Source organism: Sebastes umbrosus, chromosome 5 (genome assembly GCF_015220745.1).
Source record: "Sebastes umbrosus isolate fSebUmb1 chromosome 5, fSebUmb1.pri, whole genome shotgun sequence".
Classification (NCBI taxonomy): domain Eukaryota; kingdom Metazoa; phylum Chordata; class Actinopteri; order Perciformes; family Sebastidae; genus Sebastes; species Sebastes umbrosus.
In genome coordinates this window covers 36,517,057-36,543,103 of record NC_051273.1, presented here as the reverse complement: position 1 = coordinate 36,543,103, position 26,047 = coordinate 36,517,057, and the positions used below count along the sequence as shown (strand labels likewise).

Genomic DNA, 26,047 nt, shown 5'->3' with positions numbered 1-26,047 from the left:
TGTAATGCGCAGACCACATTCAAAGACCCATTGTTAAGCTTGCTTCTGATCTTCCACAGGCAAACCAGACTCGTTATTCAGAGCAGAGCAGCCCTATGCGTTACTTAGAAGACCTGCATTCAGCAGAGTTGGATCTTTGTTCACACAAAGAAAACATTTTAAAGCTTAGATCATGCAACATAATTGGTGGCCCCAATTATTATTAATATATATTTATAATGTATTAATTTGATTGATATCAATAATAATTTTTTATATTTGCTAATGACCAGAACTGCTCATACCTGAGTCCCCAACAGAACCAACTCTCCATCTAATGAAACATTACAATCTTTCAGGAGGTTTTTTAATGCCACACTTGTTGCACTGTACCTAAAGTGTTTGTTGGTTTGTACTTGGAGGCAAACGTGGCCCGACAGAAGCAGCGAGTTCCACCGAGCTTCTCTCCGCAGAACTCATGATCGCTGCAGTACTGGTCCTGACAGAAGGCCTGAGGGTCAGCAGCTACAGACATGTTGAAAAGAGTTATTGTTCATGTAAACAAGCTTGTGTTGAATATATTTATATAACAGCTCTCTATAGATCTCATCGTATGAAACATAAGTGAAAGGGAATGAGGATTTTACGGCAGCCGGCCGTTGACCTCCAGTCATCTCAACATTTCATTGGAGGAAAGTAACAATTGTACACAAATACTGAATTAACTCTACAAATCTAGTAGAGTATTTCTATTTGATGCTGCTTTATTCTTCTATCCCACTACATCTCAGAGAGTGTCTTAACTTTAAATACATCTACACAAAGTAATGGTCATCAGTGACTGATCAAACAAGCCCATAAATACACTGTTACTTGCTCTTAGATGGATTGTGGCAGTTTACCCGAACTCTTCCACCTTGTTCCAGATGCATTTCTACACCTGGCAGCGAGATTATCAAGTGGTCCAAAAATGACACATCTTTACGGCGTCGCTCCCGGAAACCCGCCAAGAGGTCGAAATCCGACCTTCCTTGAGGCCTCATCAGACTGTATTGACCCTGATCCTGGACAGAGTGGACTCTGCCGTAGAAATCAATGACAGTGGAGCCAGTCACAGTGCACACAAGTGTGGGGGGTATAATGCACCTGATGGAGATGGAAAGGGACAGATATTTAGTCTTTTTATTTCTGAAAGCACAATCCAAAGACCACAAAGACAGAAAGATGTTGAAGACGTCGTTTCCAGTTAATACACACTTGAGGAAAATGAAGATAAGTGAAAGGGACTATCTGTATCTCTTAACTTTAAAGAAATATGTCATAATAAATGCAAACCACATGTAGGCTGTGCTATTGTCATAAAGGCAAATGTTGTGACTATAACAAACCTAACCATACATACATATCCATACAAATAATCTGAACAATCACTCAGTGACCTCAGATTAAAGAAAAACTACAACTTCACACACATTTTGAGACACTTATTGGATAGAAAAGGCTGTACTGCAACCTCAGTCCAAGGGTTTACTGCTTGCAGTTATTATCATTATTATTATTTAATTATTATTATTATTATTATTATTATTATTATTAACGGTGTAAAAGATCTGGTTCTGCTGCATCGATTTGGTTCTTTTTTTAAACTGTCTGTTAGAATCCCCGAGCGGTCAAGGAGGAAATGAGGATCAGTCCACAACTGGATGGCATTTCAGCATAGAAGCATTTTATTTTCCTTTTAACACACCCTTCACACATGTTGCCTCCACCTTAGTATTCCCCCCATGGACTTGAATTCACCAGGCTTTTATACTCCCTTCAATTGGCACATACCATTTCCCAAATATAATACCACACACAAATATACAAAAATATACACATCTATGTACATAAAACCAGTTCCCAAATATAAAGCCTCTTAATAAATATATACACCCACCTAAATATCTTTATTAAATATCAATAAATATTACCCTTGAATAAATACATATAAAACAGTCCCGCCGAACTCCCCTCTACCCACTTCCCACTGGTTTCGCCCTCCCGGAACTATTAATAGGGCGCGAGTCCCCGGCGATCTCTTTCACCCGCACACCTTGGGAAACGGAAACAGGCAGAGGTAAGTTACGCATGTTATTGACTGTTTTAATGTTAATATACGTGAAGCTATCATCTTTCATCTACATTACCTGTACACTTACACCACTGGGGTATAATTAGAAGTGTATTTTAATATCTATTTTGGTGTTTTCCAGGAGAACGAGGAGGAGGAAGTGCCCCGCGTCCCCGCTGCAAAACACCCTGTACACCAGACTCACCCCACTGAAATATATCAACAATAAATTCATTAATTAATTAATACCTCCGTGTGTTCATTTAACCACATGTATCATTAAGTGTATTCAATAACCCATATGTATAGTAATTATAGTTAAACATACTATATTACTCCAGTAACGGCGAGCCGTCGTTACACTGTCCATCGTGACTCTGACAATGTTATTGAAGTGCATTGCTAAATTGAAATAGAAATAGAAATAGATTAATCAATAATGAAAGTAATCGTTAGTTGCAGCTCTAATCCGAATAATATCAGAACTTTCTCATCAAGTCTTTGTTTTGTGACGTTTCTCTGAATACAAGTCGCTTTCAGTCCACATGGTGCACTTCATTTAAATCAGTCAGCCAAACCTTTATTCAAACTTTGTTCCAAATATAAAGCAAACATATTTACGTGTTGTTGCCCTGGCAAACCTCCGTGGGTCCACATGTATTGACAGTTCTGACGGCTGAAGACACATCACAGATGATTTTGGAGCAGGTTTCTGGGCTCGTCTCAATCTCTGAACCGGCTACCAAAAGGACATCTGGGAGGTGATAGGAGGGTTATGAAATTAGTTTAATATTAAACTTCAACAGAATTAAAAATGGTAAATGCACTTGCATTTATACAGCGCATTTCTAGTCTTCCGACCACTCAAAGCTCTTTACACTACATGTCAGTATTCACCCATTCACACACACATTCATACACTGATGGCAGAGGCTGCTAAGGTGCCAACTTTGCCCATCAGGATCTAATCTAAATACTCATTCACACACCGATGGCTATGCCTTCGGGAGCAATTTGGGGTTAAATGTCTTGCACAAGGACACATCGTCATGTGACCCAGAGCAGCCGGGGATCGAACCACCGACAGCCGCCCCTAATTTAAGAGAAGGAAGTAACAGCAAATACAAAATATCACATTTTTGTTCAGAGGATCCCTTCTTTGGGAACCACCAGATTTGCCTACCTGAGACTCTGAGACTCTGCATCTGCTTACATCAATGTAAACTTTGTTGGACACCTCAACATTAGTGAAAGACCATGAACCCATAGATGAGTTACCGACCGTTGCAGTCAGGTTCTATAAAAGGATTAGACAAAAATCAAGATTAATACTGTAATACTGAGTGAACAGTTTAAGACTTGAATCCCCTTTTTATATATACTGGAAAAACAAAGTTTGGAAACTTGTGTTTGGTGGATTATTTCTCTGTTGTTACAATGCTAATGGTCATTGTATTTTACATCGTTGGAAAGCCTGTTTATTTACCTTCGCAATGATGTCCAACTTGTAAGGATCATGCATTTGTGGGATGAGCAGCACAGCTGATTATGTGGGGAGCGCCCAAGAAAAATTTGCCAAAATGCTCTGCCAATGGTAAACAGTGTATTCTCATAAGGCTACCAGGAAGCCTGCAATGACTGCCCTTCACCGCCAGGCCCATTTGCGCTGGTGTCGACAACACAGACAATGGAACCTGAACATGTGGGGGAATGTCATGTTCAGTGATGAGTCCAGGTTCTGTCTGCCAAAGTTGGATGGCAGGGTCAAAGTATGGAGACGACGCGGAGAATGCTATGCTGATTGTTGCACCGATGGAGTAAGAGCTTTTGGTGGGGGCAGTGTCATGGTGTGGGGCGGCATCTCCCTCACTGGAAAAACAAGGCTTGTCATCATTGAAGGTCATCTCAATGCAGGGAGATATCGGGATGAGATTCTGCAGCCAGTGGCGATCCCATATCTCCACAATCTGGGACCTAACTTCATCCTACAAGAAACAACGCTCGCCCCCACAGAGCCACGGTTATCACAGACTACCTCCACAATGTGGGAGTACAGAGAATGGAACGGCCTACCAAAAGTCCAGACCTCAACCCAATTCAACACTAACACTACAGCTTGGGCGTGCTGTACGTGTTAGAGTGACCAACACAACCACGCTGGCTGACCTGCAATGAATCCTGGTTGAGGAATGGAACGCCATCCCACAGCAACGTGTGACCAGGTTGGTGACCAGCATGAGGAGGAGGTGCCAGGCTGTTGTGGCTGCGTATGGATCTTCCACCGCTACTGAGGCTCCTGACGGTGTATTAAATGAATAAAGTGTAAAATTGCCAATATGTCTTGTTTGTTCCTTGTTACTGATAGAGAGTTCAATCATCCAATCCACCAACCAACTCAAAACAAGAGTCAACACCAACAGGAGAATACACTGTTTACCATTGACGGAGCATTTTGGCAAATTTTTCTTGGGCGCTCCCCACATAATCAGCTGTGCTGCTCATCCCACAAATGCATGATCCTTACAAGTTGGACATCATTGCGAAGGTAAATAAACAGGCTTTCCAACGATGTAAAATACAATGACCATTAGCATTGGAACAACAGAGAAATAATCCACCAAACACAAGTTTCCGAACTTTGTTTTTCCAGTTTATTTTCCTCCAGTTTTAGGACGATTCAGTGGGACGGTGAGAGCAGTGGTGACCTAAGCTTCAGATGACCAGACTGGCAGGATGAATCTGAGTGGGGAGGCAAAGTCGAAGAGCAGCAGTTGCCCCTCCAGAATTATTAAAGATAATTATTTCTAATCAACGTCTTTGGCCACTTGAGGGCAAAAAGAGCCCACAAACAAACAGCCCCCCTTGTCATGTGAGCCCAATATTCACTCTCCCTTTAGCTCTGTTTGGTCTCCACCAGCTCCGTGTTCGCTGCTAAATGTTAAACTTTCTTCATGCGGTTTGGTGCTGGGCAGGTCGTAGACAGGGAGTTTATCACAGCAAAATATACACATTAGTGCTGTTTTTATTCAAAATACGTGTCGGTTCCCTGAAATTGTGGGACTGTGTATAAAAAGAAGCATAATTCCTACACTGTTCTTCTAATGTGGATGTAAATACCCTAAAAATAAAAGGTGAAGCACTTTGATGTCGTAGTCACTGTTCATTTAAATCAGTGTGTGGAAGTACAGAGCAAATACTACAGACATGTGTCACTGCATTATTGGTATATCATTGCATTGTATATTATCAATGAGTGACTGTTTCAATGAGCTAATCATCTCTGATGATTTCCAAGTTAGTAGATCTCATATATTACAATTAGATTCAATATTACCCAGCAACGTTTGAAAAACCCAGAAGGTCAAATGAAAAATGTTTCCAGAATCCACTGCACAACAGAAAAGACTTTTAAACCCATTTCACAGGTTGCCAAGTAACCAGAAGTGACACTCTACTCTCAGGGACCAGATGCTATGAACTTTTCAGTGGTTAACTTCTGAAATCACAGCCTGAGGTCAGGATCAAGTTCACTTGTCATAAAGCAGATTGGTTTGAGAACATATGTAGCCATAGTAAGAGACCCAGGATCATCTTTGGGACCAAAGATATATCTATACTTACAACGTCAGATGTATAACTAGAAAACGTCTGTATAGCCACGGCTTCTTGTGCCCCAAGAATGTAGAACCAAAAGTAAATCTGAAAGCATAAACTGAAGAGAGACAGAAAACATTAGGGAATGGTTTCCAACATATTTTAGAAATGAACTTAGTTAACAAAGTTCCCTTTGCCACACAATGTCTTTCAAATGTGGTACAAAAGGCTGAACAGTCGATCAGTGTAAAAACATGGAACTGATGATGACTCACCATAAAGGAAGTGTGTCTGTGGAATTTCAAATAATTAACGTAGGTTGCAGTGGAATCGATGTTTGGGGGTACTGTGATGATTGCTGAGATACTGTATACCGACACAAACACAACGTCTGAACCATTTCCATATTCCAACTTCAGACAGTCTTGTGCGGTTTCAGCTGGGTCATTTTTTGAAACAAATTGAATCAGGTGAATCTGCATTGAAGGTCACCTGTGAAACCAGAGAGACACCATTGATGAAGTAGCAATATTAATCTTTTCAAGACTTTGACTCAAAAGCAGCATAGTTCCATCTCATTAAACTGTTAGTTACATTTGTTGCTCCATGTCTAACTCTACGTGTTTTTTTAATTACTCTAAATAAAATGAGTTCAGGTCAATAACGATACAAAAACGTTTTTGTAGTTTTTTAGTTTTTTTTTTACCCGTACGAGCAGTTTTACATTTGAGAAAAGAAATTAAAGTCCACAGTGAACTGGGGGAAATGTGGAGATTTGTGGGCATTATTTGGTGATGTAACAAATCTGAAAGGTCAGGAGATGATTTAGGATACAATGGGAAATATACTCTGCAACACTTATTGTTTTCTATTTTATTTTCTATAACTCTTTGAGGCTTATAATAATTTGGTAATGCTCTATTTTATGGCTCTGTTATTTCTTTATAATTTCATAATCATCTCTTAGAAGTTTTTTCTGGAAAGAACTACGAACTTTGATATTGATCTCAGGGAAAACAGACTGTTGTTTTAGTTCGCTCAGTTAGTTGTGTAGAGTTTAATAACAGAGGAACGGCTCCATTTTACATTTTGTATCCATTTTTTCCCAGACAGTCAAACAGCCGGTCTGTTAGATAAAAACGCAAACATGGTTTCATTTTACTCACATACTTGCGTCCATAAAAGTTGATGGGACACAATCCGACGTCCAACACCTCAGAAAGATTGAGGTCGACCTGCCTGGCAGCAACTACAGCGTGAATGTGAAGCAAAACAAACATCATACATCAATCCATCATGATGAACTTTACACTGTTCATTCCCAATTCACACCTCTGGCTTAAAATAACATTGATCATCGGAATGAATTCTGAATTCTGAATAAAATAAATATTTGGTAACACTTCATTTTAAAGGTCCGCAAATTTCAGGGTAATTAGGTGATAATTAACAAGTAACCAATTTGAAATTTATTTGGAATTACAGCCAAATTATCCTAATATTTACCTCAATTTATCAAAAATGACATTATTATAAACATTATTTAATAACTACATTCCGCTATTTCCCAATAGCTTATTTAATACATATCCAGGAAAAGAATAAAAAGGTAATTGATATGCTTTATTTTCATGTCTGCTGATAAATAGATAATAATTAGCAAATAACTTCTTTGAAAAAGCTCCCTGAATCATGAGATTAGCTTCCAGGTTACATTTGTGTCCCACAATGATGAAATTTGTTCCTGATCAGAAGTGTCTTCTATTAGGTTTGGTTTTCCATCTCCGATGAAGAGCAGCGTACAGCCGCTTCTCAAGCCTCAAGGCCCTATTTTAACCATTAGATGCTATGTTAGCATAAAATGATTGATTAATATTCATAGAAAAAAAATTTTTCGATCAATTTTGAGGTAAATATTGTGGTAATTTGATAGTAATTCCAAAGAAACTTCAAATAGGTTACCATGAAATTTGCAGACCTGTAACATGGAGCGTTACCAAATATTTTCCTTCAGTGTGAATTCCTATCAGAGCTGCCTTCAGTCTAACACTGTTTTCTTATTCATAAATGTCAGTAGTTAAAGGTTAAGCCCCTCATGAACAAGTGGAGGAATGAACTGAATCTATGACACTAAATTGTCTCAACTTGACTTACTTATGTTGATTTAAAGGTACCCTCATTCATTTGTATTGATTTCATGGATGAGCACATGTTTTAAAAGTGTATCATTCATGAAATGTTTCTGTTGGAATGTATGCAAAGAGGATTTTACTTTGAAACTGATTTCATCAAATGCCTTTAAAATCAAGGTTATATACTAAAGCACTGAAAACGTTTCAATGGCTGCTTACCTGCCAGCAGGAGGAGCAGTGCAACCGGCTTCATGATGGAGCCCCAAGCTGGGAGAGATACAGTTCACATAGTTAGAGACTGCAACACACCTCATTTAATCCCTTCAACAACACTAAACCCCATTCATACAGTATAAGGGATAGTGCTCATCAAACCTTTCTCGCATGCTGCATGGGGTTATTAAAAGGTTTTTAAATGTGGCAAAGACTCAGCTGATCTGATACTGAGGGGGACATTCTATTCCACAGTGTTTGAGCTAAAAGGAATGAAAAGATCATAAATGAGCTGTGGAGGGCTTTGAAAGTAACCAAAAGATTCTTCAAATGATAAAATGAATATTTCCAAATCATGTTAATAAGCAGTGCAGTATTTTTCTTTGTTTTCCTGAAGTCACTGCAGACTCAAAATGAATTTTCTTGTTGATACACTGATATACCATGATGCATCTTGATAGAAGCAGAATGATTTTAAAGACCAGCGGTCATCCCGTTGGTGCATAAGCATGGTCTACCTGAAGCCAGTCAGAGAGAGGAAGAGTGTGCAGCCTGTCTTACCGTCTGGAGGTCGGGTGGAGCAACAGGGAGATGAAGCTCTGTAGATGGAGGTCGGTGACGAACCACTCTGGGTGTTGCTGCTCTCGGGCAGATGTGTCTGCTGTGTGTCTCTCTCTGTCTCTTTTTATGCAGGTCCTTTTCGTCACGCCCCTTACATTCTCAAAAAACTCCCCAAACTGGCTTTTTGTGGCCTTCCATAGTGACAGAACGACTGCATTACGTAAGAGTGTTTCACAAGAAAGTATTTTCCAATGTGACTAAACATTTTTTTTTACCAAATCTCTGAAGGATTCTGATGTTGCAGCATGAACAAAAAACAATCCTAAATTAAGGAATTCTCTCTGATTTTTTGTGTCAATACTGAGAGTAAATTATAGACAGGTGTATCGTTGTGTAGAGACTACACCACCACACACTGATGTTCTTAACTGCAAACAAACACAGAAAGGCGTTCAGGTTAAAGAAATAATCTAAATTCCATCTTGTCTCCCATTACTTAAATTCAAGTGTGCTTGTGTGATTGCTGCCCTCTTTCATCTCTGTCTTGTTTAGGGTTATTCTCTCATAGGGTGCTGCTTTCTATCTTTGGTGGAATTCCATAAGAGTGTAGTATCTTCCAGAGAGTGTTTCGGTGAACACTGTCGAAGGCCTTCCTGAAGTCTACAAAGTTGATATAAAGGGGTGTGTTCCATTCCAAGCACTGCTCAAGAATGTTTCGCAGAGCAAAGATCTGGTTCGTATGTCCTCTTCCCTTCCTGAAACCTGCTTGCTCCTGTCTAAGCCTGGTGTCAATGGTTGTCTCCATGCTGTTAAGAAGGATTCTGCAGAACACCTTGCTTGGAATTGATAGAAGGGTGATTCCTCGCCAGTTGTCGCAGTTTTTGGTATCGCCTTTCTTGGGGATTTTGACAATGAGACCTTTGGACCAGTCTTCAGGGATGGTGTCACTATTCCACATGTCTTGGAAGAGGTCCGTCAGAACTGGTGTTGATGTGAGAATGTCTGCCTTCAGCATCTCAGCATGGATAGCGTCTATGCCACATGCCTTGCCACCCTTCAGGTTTAGGATGGGAGTTTTAACCTCTGCAAAGTCAGGGAGGCTGATGTTAATATCCAGGATATTGTCTGTTGTTGTGATGTTAGCTAGTTGTTCTGGCTCAGGGAGGTTGAGCACTTCCTGGAAGTGTTGAACCCATCTGGCTGCTTGCTCGCGTTCTGATGTACAGCTGTTGCCATTCTTGTCCCTAACATGGGTAGTTTGGCTTGTAAAATTTCCACAGAGTCTCTTTGTGATCTTGTACACTGCCCAGATTTCCATAGGCTGCTGCCTTCTCGGCTTCATTAGCCAGGTTTTCAACAAAAACTCTCTTGTCTCTCCTGGCACTCCTCTTTACCTCTCTGTCCTTATTTTTATAGGACGACTTGGCTTTTTCAAGGAGTCTTTGGGACTTGGTGTTCAGTATCTTTGCCTTCAGCTGTTTCCTCTCTTAAATTTTTTGCCAGGTGTTAGCTGATATCCATTCTTTGGCCCCTTTCTGCTTGAAGCCCAGTACTTTTTGTGCTGTTTCTGAATATATGGTCTTAATGGCATGCTATTTACTGTTTATGGTGGATTCTTCTTCCATATCAGAGGCAGCATCTAGTGTGCTGAAGCGGTTTCTGAGTTCCAACACGAACTCCTTGTTTTTCTTAGGATACTGGAGTTTTGCAATGTCCACTTTCTTCCCTCGCTGGCTTTTTAGGACCGACTTTTTCAATTTCAGCTTGATGGTGGCAGCGATAAGGTAGTGGTCGCTGTAGGCATCTGCACCCCGGATTATAAAAGGCAGAAGTGGTAAAACGAAGAGTCGTTTGGGAGCCGAAAGAGCCGGCTCTTCTTGGTGAGCTGAGCCAAATGATCTGGCTCACTACAAAGAGTCGGAATTCCCATCACTAAGAGATACTGCAGGTCCTTCTGCTGCTGGAACACCTACAATTAACACAGATTTGAACTAGATGGTGAATCAGATGACAACTAAAATATAAAACGTTTAATCTGTGATCTGTCTTCACTCTGGTATTAAACTCCAGTGATGCTGAAAGGTAAAGTTATCAGATCAGTCCGGTGGGCAGCAGCTTACAATCAGTAACTGATATCCAATAAGGGGGCGTGTTGGTCGGTAAAAAGACTTCCGTGAAGGCTGCTCTAGTGTATCCTCGCTCATCGCTCATCAGAGATCCCTCCTCGCTCCTCCGTGCAGAAATAAGAGCTTTAGGACGGTCTTCAAGATGGCCCACCAGAACAACTTGCGGTTCAAGCGAGGATCGAGGAAATGAAAATTAGTGGTACTTGCCCCATCTGACCTGACGTCTCTGTAAAGATCTTTCTTGGGAAAAGTTCAGTAAATGAATTGCTTGGAATGGCCTCTTGCCATCCATTTCCTTCCTTTAATCGCTCTGGAGACCATCACACCTGGGCTCATCCGTCTACACTGTTTGCAAGAGGAGACTCACACAACTTTCTCCTCACAACTTTACTTACTGAAATGACTTGCTGAAACAATTCTCTGTTTCATTAATAATTCATCATTTATTATTGTAATTAGTGAATCAGTTTAGCTCAGTGGTTGGGGATTTAGTTCCCGTATATCCCGTGCATGTACTGTTTAGATCAGCATTTTTAAAAATAGAAAGCACTCTGGATGAAAGCATCCACCAACTGTCCTTGTGCCCATGAGCAGTCTACCACTGCTCTCACTGCTTCTCTGTATTTGTGTTTTCTCCCTCCACCAACTCATCTTCCACTGACTCCAAGCCCTCACTCACCTCTCGTGTCCACGGGCTGTAATTGACACCAACAACAGACCCCTCTGTGACAGACCTATGCAAGGTGTTGGCCTGTCTTCACCATAGGCCCCTTAACTCCTGTGATTGTGAATACCACCTTGTTTACACAGGACACGGGACGGATCTGTAATAGGATATTCATACATGTCACACCTGGACTGGTTAGACCAAAAGCTTATTTCTGTGTGTTGAACAGCAATCCCCGGACAGTAAAATCTGGTGGAAATACTGTAGTCTGTCTTCAAATTGTTTTCCTGCAGCAACAACATCCAAGCCTTATCAATATTAATACTTTTCCACATGGAGGATAACTATTTTATTAGACTCACAAGTCAGTTTGCTCCGCTCAAATAGAGACAACCCCCCCCCCCCCCCCCCGCATAGCAGAACCAGTCCAAAGTGTTTAGGGCGGCCCTTCATATTTCTCTCCGCCCTGTGCATTATAGGATGGCTCAGCCGCAGTCACCAAAGGAAACTCCTTCGAAGTTTGTTGATGTTTTCCACCGTTGCAGCGAAACATATTCGGGTGTTTCTGCAACTATGGGCATTTTAAAGTCTCAGCAATGAAATTTTTGGATTGATGTTAAAATTTGCAGTGCAATGCTTGATAAATATATACTAAAGAATAATACTAAATAATGTGATTTAAAAAAATGTATGAAGCATTTTATGGGTCCGAACACCACTTTTCTTCAAACTCCACATAGAAGAGTCCCAAGTCGGATTCGCACCACAGTGCAGCCCCGGGTCTCAATGTTGAGAAATGTAAAATTAGTTAATTCAATTAAAATATGACATTATTTCAAATGGAATTGTTTCATATACATATTACTTTACACCATTTTAAAATGATCTTCTTGTTAAAGTGGCAGTAGTCAGTATATTTTTGGCATCATTGGGCAAAAATTCCATAATAACCTTTCAGCATATTGTAATTCAAGTGTTCTGAGAGAAAACTAGACTTCTGCTCCTCCTCATGGCTCTATTTTCAGGCTTTAAAACATCTAGCCTGTGACGGGAGACTTTGACCAATCACAGGTCATTTCATTTAGAGAGCGTTCCTATTGGCTGTGCTTCAGTCATGCGACTGGAACTTGGCGTTCCTTCACCAGATTTCACAATGGTGGCGGCGTCACAAACTTTCTCACTTTACAGCTAAACTACAAGATGATTCTGAAAACATCTGAGGAGAGAAATAGGCATTAACGTAACAGAATATTGATTCATATTTGATCAGCGCTGCCTAGTTTTACCGTTTGGTCGGAGTTCACGAGTGATCACGAGTGATCCAAGATTCCAGACTCTGGCTCCAAATGATGTCAAAACTTAAGATGGCAGTTCCCGTATCCAGGATATTTTGGTTTCACTACTGTACAGTGGGAAGAAGTGGAGATGCCCCATCCATCTTTATATACAGTCTATGAGCCAGCGTGTGATAGATTTTGAAAGTATCCAACGGATCCTCCCTTCAGGCCTCGCTCCAAGGAGAGGAGCACAGCGCATTGCTGTCATCACTAACCAAATCCTACTACCTCATGTCTCATTCACATGTAAGAAAACAGCTATCATAATGAACGTAAACAACGAACGTGGCTATTGTTAGTACTCACAGCTGTCCAGCTAACAGCCTAGCCTTGTGGAGGACTCAGGTCACACCAAGCCCCTAGGAAGAGCGCCTGTCGTTGATCCCAACTTTCGTAGTGGCCAAACGGCGGTACTGCAACTTCCGTGTCCGTCACATGATGCATTGGGACTTTTTCTCATAGACTTACATTGGGAAAGAGACGTAGGTAACTCAGCAGACATTTTTTTTTTGAGATGAATCAACTTCCCAGTACGAACACTCTAATAGTCCTTATTTAAAAAATTAAGTTTTTAAAGTTGTAAAACGCACTAATAGCTGAATGCAGAGTTATTTCCCTTCCTCCGTTCATGTGAGTGAGACCCAGACCGAGGCGACGGCGTGATGTTGGGACCCCATGACCGAGTCATGTGACCGAGCGGACGCTACTGCGCATGTTCCATGTGCCCAAGATCCGGGTACTTTTTTCAGGCGGAAGTCGAGCCATTTAGGCTTCATGCTCCACTGAGCAACTTTCATAGGAATGAACGGGGCCCCGCCTCCAATGCTGGATCCAGTTCTCTTAATACATCCATGGGTCACAATGAATGAGTGCATGGGCAGGGTGAGTGAAGGTAGTTAGACAGGTAGGTAGCCCATCCAATCGTTTCATTTGGGCTGAATGAAACGATTGGACGGGCTTATTACATTTCTGTTACAGCCACAGACACCAGATTATTTTCTCTCTTTTTTTGTCAGAGCACTTGATTTATTGGTTGCTGTCGGGATGTAATGAGAATTTCAGAAAAAATATAACAAAAATGCTTCTATAAATAAATTTCCTACCCGAGCTTAAAGTTAAGGTTATTTTCTTCAATTTTCTTCAAGTTGTCCACAAAGATTTCTTCCAAAATACCCTCCTGTTGGATCTTCCCCTTGTTATTTTTAAACAGATATTAAAGACATATCTTTTTAATCGGGCTTTTAATTTGGGGTAATTCAACCTTGTCAGCTCTTAAACCTAACATTGTAATTAATCCTGTTTTGTAAAACACTTTGGGCTGCATCTCTACATGTATGGTGCTATACAAATAAAGTTATTTATCATTATTATTATTCATGATGATGATAGTCAACTGGCCTGCAGATGCTTTTTTTTCACACAAAAAACAGTATTAAAAAAGGCATTGTGGAGGAGAGAAAAATTCAGCTAGCCTGTGTGAATTATGCTTCGATTCATGAATAATTTAACCAAGATGCTATATGAAAAGAATGAACTGAAAACCAACATAACCAAAAATAACAAGTTGCCACAGGTGCAGCAGCTCCAATTAATTCATTAGTTGATGCCAGGATGTTGTCCAAAAATGTTGTTGAACCTTTTAAATAATGATATGGATGAATGCTTATAATTATTATCGTTAAAGCTTAAACACTCAAATCCCATAATAACCTTTCAGCATATTGTAAATCAAGTGTTCTGAGAGATAACTAGACTTCTGCTCCTCCTCATGGCTCTGTTTTGAGGCTTTAGAACATCTAGCCTGTGACGGGAGACTTTGACCAATCACAGGTCATTTCAGAGAGAGAGAGCGTTCCTATTGGCTGTGCTCCGGCTGGTGGGCGGTGCTTAGTATTTCTTCAAGAGTTTTCAACATGGCCGCCGGGTCACAAACTTTCTAATTTTACAGCTAAACCGTGCACTACAAGATGATTCTGAAACATTTGAGGAGGGAAGTAGGCATTAACGTAACAGAATACTGACTCATATTTGATCAGCGCTGCCTAGTTTGACCATTTGGTCGGAGTTCACGAGTGATTGACTCGTGGCTCTTATAGACGGCAGCTGGACGGCAGACTCCAGAGGCCTGTACTACGAAGCGAAATCAACATACCCAGGATATCTTCTCGTTATCTGGCTTCACTAACCCTAACAAACGACATCTCGCTAAACGGTCCTACGAAGCTGGTTATCAACTCAGTAAGTCAACCCAGAGTTTTCCAATCTCGTTATGAGCGCGTTCACATAAATGGGGCAGTGTTTGCGGTTTATGACCAATCACAGACATGGACAAGTCTACTGACAGACAGAGCGGCACATTTAAAAAAGGAAGAGCAAACTATATTACACAAATACGAAGAAGTTAAACACATAATCAGACTAAAAGTAACACAGTTGAAGCTGCCAAATGAAGGAAGGACAGCTGGCAAAAGAAAAAACTCTGGATTAACAGATTTATTAATTTAACGGAACACTCAAAAGTCAGATTTACTCGTCTAAATATAAATAACTTTTAAGAGTGTAATAGATGAAAGGATTACTCATCTTTTTACCCTGTGTAACATGTGGCGTCTATCATTATTTAAACCTTCTTTCAGCTGCATCCCCCCTCTCAGACGGTGTGAAACAGACTCAAGATGAAGTTAAAAAATATAAATATAAAAATATAAATCAAAGCGGTAAACACCCACAGCATAAATCCAGCTGTCCTTCCTGCATTTGTCAGTTTAAACTGTGTTGTTTTCATACTGGATTATGATTTAAACTTCTTCATATGTGTGTGATATTATCATACGATCACCGCACCGAGCTCTGATTGGTCAGTAGGAGGTGCTTTTATACGAGTTGATCTCTTATCTGGAACATAACCTGCTCTGGAGCAGGTTAGCTGTTCAGCATCAGTTACCATGGTGATCCACCACGGTAAGAAGTGATCCAGCTTCATAGTACGGAAAACCCTGAAGGGTTAACCCTGAAGTTACCTCGCTAACGCCAAATCCTGCTTCGTAGTCCAGACCTCTGATCAGCTCTGATTGCTTGTTTTCCTCCGGTCTGTGAAATCTTGCAGATGCCGTTAGGAGCACCGGAGGACACAGAGGAACATGATTTTTTTTTCAGATCACCTGTCTCATGCACTACTGTCAGGATATAGCTACTGTTTTATAAAAATGATTTTTTTTAATCATATTTGCTCCATTTCTACCCTCTGAAGCTTTAAATAATAAAATGAATTATGAGTGTATTATTACGCAATAACAGGCCTGTTGGCAGTATTGTGTTACAGCTACTCAGTCAAACTGCAAAAAGACAAATCCAGGTCCAACAATTTAAGCTGAACCAGGAAGGAGCAATGCTTATTTTGAAGTAGTTACTCTAAAGCAGCATCTATGCAAATGCAGTCTTTGTTTGTGTTTTCAGACTGTAATATTCTTAAAGCGACAACGAGGAACTTTCATTTTGTGTTGATTTGGTGGTCATGTGGACAAAAGAGAGTCTCTTTAGAAAACCTCTCATTTTACTGTAGCAGGCTCCGATTGCAGATGGAAGGCGGCAGCGAAGCCGGATCTGGGTCCGTCCGCAGCGGCCTGATTGATGCTGAAGGAGTTTCTGGTGAACCTGCACCTGAAACTGAACCGGTGGCACCGATGACAAGCAACAATAACTATATAGAAATAGCCAATCTTCTCACTGAGGGTCTCGTTTGCTTATGCGAGTCATATAGAGGCATCAGTATTACATTGAGACTGTTTCATTGCCAATTAAAAGTTCCTTGTAGTAACTTTAATGAGCAATTTATGCCTGCCTTTAATATTTCACATGCCGGTATCCCTCCGCAGGTCGTGACAAGACTGTAGCCACGAGGAAAAATGATGGATGACAGGAAAGGCAAAAGCATGTGGAAAGTAATTCCAAAGCTTTGACCAGGTTTGATTGATCTATCGTTTGGCTTTTAAGGTGTGGAATGAGGAGATAAGCATGCGTGCCTGAAGGACAGCAACACTTAGATTAAACTTTGCCCATGAACGTACACACCCTAAGAATCAAAGGCACATGAGTCAACCAGAGGAAATCCGCTCAAAGTGACATCGAAAAAAAGTCTTAATGGGTATTGGGAATGTTTTTCTTTCGCAATAGATGATAGTTGACCAGCATTTCCACTTCCTGCTGTTTTTATCATTAAAAGTCCGGCTAAAGTAAAATCAGAGATTTGTTTCTAAACTCATTATACATGTTAGGAAATAATTGCTGAAAACGTGAACAGACTGTGAACTATGTCGTACTGAATTGTGGTGTTAGACCGTTAAAGTGTTTTTCTCCAGCAGTGTCCAGTGTTTTTTATGGTGTGTAAGGCACAGACATACTGCTGCAAACTGCTCAAGGGCATTTTCAAAGTCAAATGATTCAAATTAGCCACTATAATGTTTGGTGCGATGGGAGGGGCAGATTTCCATCTCTGAATCACACTGTTGACAACAGCTTTAGGGTGAATACAAACAAAGGTGCTGAGCAAATTTAAGAAACTCCCTTGAGAGACAGAAGAAAACAGGAAGAAGAAGAAAGGACTTTATTGCTACAAAGACACTTCACTTCATATAGAGACAGGTAGATTTTCTCATCAATTCCACTGTCTCTATCAAGAAAAGCTTACAAGAAGTTATGGACTAATTCATTGTAAAAGTCTGATATACTTACAAAAACAACTTGGGTACACTAACTAAAAGAAATGCACTCTGAGAAATTAGTAAATACTGCAGTGTACTGTGGTGACCTAAAGTAGTGTTTTGGGTAGAAAGAGTAGCATTTTCCAGTTGTTGTGGGGACAGTTCAGTCAAAAATAAAGTTAATCCACATACACATGCTCAAATGGTGTGAGTATATGAAAACTTGTCTGTTGGTTCTTGCAGCCAACAGCAGAAGGTAGCGAGGTAGACACACTAGGGCCCAATCCCAATGTCCACACTCACAGACTTTGAGGCTCGTTCCCGCAGAGTCCTTGAGTGTTTAGGGCTGTCCCGCTGTCGAATTGCCAAGTCCTTGAAGAATCTCTCGCAAACAATTTGAGCCCTTTATGAACACTTTCCGTAAGTCCGCATTACTGTAGGCTTTGCCTGAGGGAATAACCCACAATTCATTGCGTTGTGACATTAAACACAGGATTACCACGGTTACCAGGGGAAACTCTGAGGCGTGAAAAGAGGTAAACAAAGAGGATGGCACATGGGTGTTCAGCCAGGCATATTTTAATTTGCACAGAAACATTAAAGGGACCACGTATAAATCACCTGGGTGGATGTCCCATGGGCGCTCGCATATGCGCGCTCTCGTGTGGCTACGCTGTTCAGACAAGACTCCAGCAGAAACTACATGGAAGCACCAAAACCGCAAAGTTCTATCTAGTGAAGCCAGTCTTGCAAAACAGTGTTGGCTGCGGTGTGAGTATGCGGGGGAGACCGTAGCTTTGGTCTCCAGGGCTGGAGTCTCTGTGGTACTCTGCTCCTCTGCCTGCTTGTCTTCACTCAGCTTGCTCCACTCTCACGTGCATGCGCGCACACTATACACTGCAGAAGAGTTAGTTTAGCTCTGAGAATATCTAGTGAATGTACAGTGGACGTTTGTGCAGAAATAACTGCTGCAGCTCCTCCAGACCAACAGAGGTTTCCCGTGTCTTGTGAAGTGACGGGGCTCCTCAGAGAGAAACGTTATTGTCTCCGACCGGGTGCCGGTGTCTCCCCTGTTCCCTCCGGCCGCGGTCGGGAGGCTGAAGCAGGAAAAGCCAACACTAGGATCAGCATTGATTCATGGAGAGACCTTCGTCTGGTCAGCTAACATTACTGCCAAGCAGCTGAAATATAGAGTGATATTGTGCTTTTAGCTGACGTGTGTCACCTCACTGTTTTGAGTGATGCTCCTTCATGTCTATGTAGAGCGAGCAAGCGCGAGCAACAGGACGCTGACTTTCGTTGACTTAACGGCCACAGGTGTCGCTGTTAACAAGCATTTCTGAATCTTACAAACAGTCCCTTTAACATTAAGGATTTAAGATGGTCAATAAAAACACATGGAATCAGAGGAATGCAAGCATTAGACTATACTACTACCTGGTTTATTCATCAACCATTTCTGTTAATTTAGCTTAATAAAGTTTGACAAAAACATGTAAACTGATTTTTTGACGGATGTACAATTAGGCAGTAAAATACGTAAAATAAAAATGTTAACATGATATGTTGCCACAAAGTGCCGTCCCATTCATATTCATACCATTTCAAGCCCTTGCAGCCTCTCACACTCAACCATTTACCGGGTGGCGTCAGTCAATTCCCTGAGGGTTTAGGGTTTAAGGCCTTAGGGGGACATTGGGATTGGGCCTAGGTATTCCATGGGTGGGGATGGTCACCTGGCTGGAGGTGGAGCCATGTTCAAGCCGCATAAGAAGTCACATGGAGATGCAGATCTGACGGCAGCATGTCTTCCAGATTGCCTCTGAGGGCTTGGGTGGAAGTCTCTCCCTGAGGAAAGCCGGATGCAACAGCTCTATGCCGAACATTCCAACTTCCTTCTGCTTGGACTTACTGCTTCTCTCCACAGTAAAAGTGAAAAACAAAAGAACATAATTGCCACCTTTATTAATAGGATGATATTATGCCCAGGGGACCTCTAAAAATGACACACAGAAGTAGTCACACATTTTGGGGGATACCACATTACCATAACTGATACTATTTATTGCTGATGACACAGTGACTACCCTCTTATTTGTTTATTTGGTCCAAAGCAAAAACCTATAAAACATCTTCAACTCTGGAGAACAGCACATGAACAAGCTTTAATGAACTGTCTCTAGGCTGAATCAGTTTGTATTAATGCACTGTTATTTATTATTATTGCATAATCTTTTCCTTTTTTTTTTGGCCTTTATTTGTCAGAGGACAAAGAGTGGGATATGACTTGTAACAAAGGTCCCACGGCCGGAATCAAACCGGGCACGTTGCGATCATATGGCATGCGCTGTAACCACTCGGCTACCAGGCACTCCAGTTTGCATAAGTCATTTGTTTGTTTGAAAATGTTGAATATTACTGTATTGCATAGATTTTTCAATGTACATATTTGACCTTGATATGAACATCATGAGGAGATGCACTATCAAGATAAAGCGGGTCTGAATGTGTATGAAGGACAAATGGTGAAAGAGAGAAATAAAAAAGATGATTATCGAGTCCCTTGTTGCCAGTTGGATATCCTTTCCTCTGCAGTGCTGGAGACAGAGGGCAGAAACATCAGATGGGGGTGGAGTGGGGCTAATGTGTAATTCAAATCTGGGCTTTGACAGATTTATATTTTAGTGCCATGAAAACCAGTATTCCTGGAGGACCTGACCAGCACAGATACTGGGTCAGCACTGCATTACCACAGACACTCAACTCCAGTACACTCCTGGTGTCACACACACACGCACACACGCACACACACACACACACACACACACACAAAGGGAAGCAACATAAAACCAGATGGATTTGGTAAAATAAAGTTATTTATTGCATGGATCAGTCGTAGGCAAGGGAGGCAAACTACAAAGGAGAAGAGCCTGAGGGTGTTGCTTAAAGGAGCTAAATGCTCTATCTTCTTCTATCTATATCTTTACATAGCAAATAGTTGTTTTTTGCTATATTAATGCTCTGGATATCATATAGAGAACCTTTAAATCAAATAAATAAATACAACCAAAAGCGGACTCCTAACTCACAGTTTTAACAAGGTCTACCTGACTAAATAAAAAAAAGATCAAATCACAGCCAAACCGACTAATAACCTTGCCAAAAATAAGACTTAAGCTATAGAGTCCAAGCATGTAGTTGACGCGTGTTTCAATAAAACTCCGTAGTCCATGTTCTTCGTTTCAACTATTTACTGAAAATCTTTCTAAGGTCTTCAAATACAAAAAAATGGTAAACGTTTCATTTGTGCGTGGAACATAGCTAAGTTAGCTAGGTAACGGCTATGTTGGTATTTGTGCAAGATGAGAGCTGTAGTTCACTGAGCGGTTTCACACAAACTAAATGGCACAACAACAAATCTGCGACAAACCGCAACTTTCTTGACTTGTGAAATAATCTTTTAAATTGACAAACATCATATGTGTGATTCATGCCACAATTCAAACGGGATCAAATAAATATTTGTCTCTCAACGTTGACTACCGTCTATGCTTTTTCTGAAATAAGGTCCCGTGGTGGTCCACCGTAAAGGGCGGGATTTGCCTCTCTATAGTTGGCTGTGTGACATCTGTCTGTTGCCCCGCCTTGTACTCCAAGAACCTAAAATCGAAGGAGGAGGAATTGGTAAGATATCTAGTCATATGAACATCCATCCCATCAAAAGAACAATCTTAAAAATAAAGGTGTAAAATGCACAGAAAGCAAAAGAATGAAAACTTAAAATAAAATTCTGTCAAATCTGTGTACCGTATTAGACCACAAAAGTGTGGATCAATACAATACATAACCAGCAAAGGCATTGTGGTAACAAAGTTTTTCAAATAGTTACACAAAGATATGATTGATATTGTATAATATGGCCAAACCAGTTAATTTTCTTGCCATAACACTGAAATAACAATCATCTTAAAGGTGATTAAACTTCCGCAGTAAGGGGGTAGATTTTGTATATAGTGTGCTTTAAATATTTTTTTTTCTATTATTCTGCTTGGTTTTATTTGCATGATTTTAGTTTGAAATGTATTTGTTACTCACTGTTAATGAATGTTATCTTCCTGCCGCTGGGCATGTGATTATCACTAAATACATACTGTATATATAATAATATGTTAAGCTGTTTACTTTCAAAACACAACCTCAATCGACTCACATTTCTCAATATAACAAATTGGTTCTGTACAGTATCTGCACCAACGTTCCTGTTTAATTCCTATATAATTCCTATATAATTCTTCCTTTTCCTGTTCTAATAGCTCCAGGGTCAGCTGTGTCCCAGCCAGGGACATATACAGTATAATGAACATCCACCCTAAACCTCTGTTCTGCAGAAACACACATTACTATGCAAAGCAAGCATGCCACAGTTTAAGGGAATTCAGCTCGATTTCCTGCTGCTGGTGACCCCACAGAGAATACTGTGACACTGTAGTGGGGAGATATGAGCAGCATGCAGCTAACAGCTGCATTTCCACAGAGATTAGTTCCCCATGCTCCAGTGACCAGGCGTGAACAGATACAGATACTGTTCCGTCTGGGTGGTCTGCACAGGACAACAGTAAACAAAGAGTAGGATTCAGAACAAGTCACACTTTGTTTCTCTCTCAACTTACAGTACAAGAAAAATCTACTGTGGCTCAGGCTAATCAAGTTTCAAGTTTCAAGTTTATTTGTCATATGCATTTAAAAGTACAGTGTACAGTGAAATGCAATGAAATGCATTTTACCCTGGCTCTCTCTCAGCCCTTAAAATCTATAAATAGTACAGTTGATAAATACTACAATAAATAAGACAATACCTGAGAATAAAATTATAAAACAACCTAAAACATCCATAAAACAATCCACAGCTCTGCATTCATTTAGTGCTACTGTTCAGTAGTCTGACCGCCTGCCTGAGGGTAAAAACTGTCTCTGAGGCGAGAGGTCCGAGCTCTGATGCTCTGTAGGCACTTCCCTGAAGGGAGATAAGAGAACAGTGTATATGCTGGATGACTTGTGTCCTGCATGATACAAAGTGCTTTCTTCCTGCAGCGCGTGGTGTAAATGTCCTGTAACTGTGGTAACGGTGATCCAATCATTTTTGATGCTGTTTTCACTGTCCTCATCAGGAGTTTGTGATCATATGATGTAATGTTGCCAAACCAGACTAGTATGCATCCAGTTAAGATGCTTTCTATTGTGGACCGGTAGAAGTTGATGAGGGTTTTTGTGGACATACCATGTTTCTTTAAACACCTCAGAAACACCTCACCAGGAGAGGGAGTCAGAAATATGGATCCCTAGGAACTTGAAGCTGTTGACAATTTGGACAGGAGTGTTATTTATATCAACAGGTGATTGAACAGTTTTAATTCTCCTGAAGTCAATTAAAAGCTCCTTAGTTTTCTCCGCATTAAGGGACAGATTGTTGTTGTGACACCACATGGTCAAGTTCCTCACTTCGTCCCTAAATGCCATCTCATTGTTATTTGTAATGAGCCCTATCACTGTTGTATCATCTACAAATTTCACAACGCTGTTTGTATGATGTTTAGCCACACAGTCATATGTGTACAGACTATACAGTAAGGGACTGAAACAGCAACCTTTTGGAGCACCGGTATTCAGAACTGTGGTAGATGAGTATCTGTTTCCTACTCTTACTGTCTGAGGTCGGCCTGTCAGAAAATCTTGTATCCACCTGCAGATGGAATTACAGAGGCTGAGGTCTGTCAGCTTAGATACTAGAAGAGATGGTTTGATTGTATTAAAAGCACTGCTGTAATCAACAAACAGCATTCTGACGTGTGTTTTTTTCCCTCCAGATGTTTTAGCACTGTGTATAAAGCCAGTAAAACAGCATTATCCACAGCTCTGTTAGACCGATATGCAAACTGTAATGGGTCAATATTGGCAGATATGTTGTTATTTATGTATGCCTTAACCAGTTGCTCGAAACACTTCATAATCACAGATGTTAAGGCTACAGGTCTAAAATCATTCAGACAAGATGCAGGTGATTTCTTGGGCACAGGCACAATTATGGATTTATTAAAACATGTTGGAACCACACAGAGAGACAGTGACAGGTTGAAAATGTCTGTAAAAACAACAGAAAGCTGACTGTAACAGGACTTGAGGACCCGAGGAGTAATGCCATCCGGACCGGCTTTTACACATTTAAAAACTCTGCACTCATCAGCCTCTGTCACCTCATGTGTTGTCCCACTGAGTGTGTGTGTATCCGTGGCAAGAATTTGTCCCTGTGCTGGTGGCTCCACGACATGCTCAAAGCGGGCATAGAAGGTGTTCAGCTGGTCAGGGAATGAAGCGGTGGTGTTAGTGAGGCCACCTGGTTTGGTTTTATAGCCTGTTACGGCTTTCAGGCCCTGCCATGAGCGCCTCGAGTCCCCGTCGTTACAATATTGTTCAAGTTTGTCCCGGTGTTGTTTTTTGGCTGACTTGATGGCCTTCCTAAGCTCGTACCTGGCTTCCTTATAACGCTCCTCATCCCCTGCTTTGAAGGCGTCGGACCTTTATTTTAGTCTCAGGCGGACGTTGCTATTAATCCATGGTTTCTGGTTTGGATAGGAGCGGATGGTACGAGTGGGAATACAGGTGTCCACACAGAATTTAACATAGTCAGTAACTGTATCAGCGTACTCACTCAGGCTAGTAGGATCTCTGAAAACTGACCAGTCAGTGGATTCAAAACAACCCTGGAGATTGAGCTCTTCCTCCGCTGACCAGCACTGGACTGACCTCAGGGTGGGTTTCTCCCTCTTTGCCTCCTGCTTGTAAACAGGTAGCAAGAGCACGGAAGAATGGTCTGATTTCCCAAAGTGAGACCGTGGGATAGACCTGTACGCTCCTTTTATGGTGGAGTAACAGTGGTCCAGAGTCTTGTTGCCCCGAGTGGAACAGTTGACGTGTTGGTAATATTTCGGTAGCACTGATTTAAGGTTGCAGTGGTTAAAGTCCCCCGCCACGATGGAAATGGCCTGCGGGTGCTGGTTCTCGTAGCCAGTGATTGCGCCATGGAGCTCATCCAGAGCTAGCTAATCAGTGCAATCGTATTAATGTTATTAACTTGTCTTTACACACAGTTACTAGATATCAAAATATTTTATTATTTATTGTCCATAAGATTGCATAAACAATTAATGATCTTATGGTATCAACAGTATCATACAATAAAATGAACCAACTATCAAGTGAATAATTACTGTTGATATTGCAATAGTAAAAGTTCATCTTATCTATCCTAAAGCTACTAAGAGGACCTTTCATTTTGTTTTAATATTGGCGGTCCCTTTGGACAAAAGCGGTAGTGATTTCACCAGAGTCCCTTTAGAAAACCTCTCATTTTACTGCAGCGGGGTTTGACAATCTGCCCCGTGCATCCCTGGTTCTGGTTCTCCCGTGGCATTTTTATCTAGCTAAATATTCTGCTTCAATACATATTTGTTGGCTTTTAGCCTTTCAAAAACATTTTCTGCAGTCAAAAAACGGTTTGCTCTCCCGCTTGCCACACACAAAGGGAGGCACACGCTCCTGCATTAACGGTTTAGCAGCAATCTAACAGCACCATAAATTACATTTATATAACCACAAAAGCACAAAATCATATTTCTCCTTTTGTTTAGGTTGATGTCGTCATAAAATATGACTTAAAAGACCAGTGTGTTACAATTAGGGTGATCTATTAGCAGAAATGGAATACAATACTAATAAGTATATTTTCTTTTGCGTATAATCACCTCAAAATAAGAATTGTTGTGTTTTCATTACCTTAGAATGAGCTGTTTATATCTACATAGGGAGCGGGTCCTCTTCACGGAGTCCGCCATGTTGGGCCGCCATGTTTCTACAGAAGCCCAGAACGGAGAAACTCAACACTGTTTCCGTTTCCTGCTTGGACCAGAGTTGATAACGTTACTCGCTCCCGTCGCTCTCTCTCTCTTGCTTCACCACTCACTTCACACTTACACACACACTCTACATGCTGGCTCTGCTCCAAATGTGATAATATATATAATATATTTGTTAGATACAAGGCTTTCATCCAGTAAACTGCTGTTTGTGTCCCGTGCATTACGTTTCACGTTCACTTTACAATCAGCTGTTCGTTCATGTCCTGTGTTCACAACGTCCAGTCACATTTTCACTGTAAAAACGTTGACATTTTAAGCCCAACCATGTTTTTTTTTGTTAGTCTTTTTGTTTAATTCACAACATTAATACGGTGACCAGACGTCCCGGATTGTCCCGGTTTCAAGCTAGGTGTCCCGAGTCCCGACAAATATCTGTAAAAAACTCAAATTTCCCGGTTTACAACAGTCACTAACAAATTGTCCTCGTTTTCACCACAATAAAAATAGATAGATAGAAGATAATATATTATACTTACTTAAACTTTTATCATGTTCTGTCCCACTCATTCATTAATTTGTGCGCACGAGATAAGTATATTTATAGACTGCCAGCACAGGGCACCCCACTGCAGTCTCTCTCTCTCTACATCAAGCTACAATTACGCACGGACGGCACGGCAGATCTGCTGGTTACATTTTGTGCAACCAGCAT

General features: G+C 40.9%; 1 long non-coding RNA gene across 1 annotated transcript; it reads right to left on the bottom strand.

Moving 5' to 3' along the window:
• Positions 1-1,578: 1,578 nt before the first annotated feature.
• On the bottom strand, positions 1,579-25,423 carry LOC119487920. Its single transcript, XR_005206814.1, has 5 exons — positions 25,132-25,423; positions 23,407-23,412; positions 12,513-12,521; positions 9,634-9,637; positions 1,579-1,589 (listed from the first exon to the last, which is right to left on the bottom strand). It is a non-coding gene; the product is annotated as an uncharacterized LOC119487920 (long non-coding RNA).
• Between the last annotated feature and the right edge of the window lie 624 nt (positions 25,424-26,047).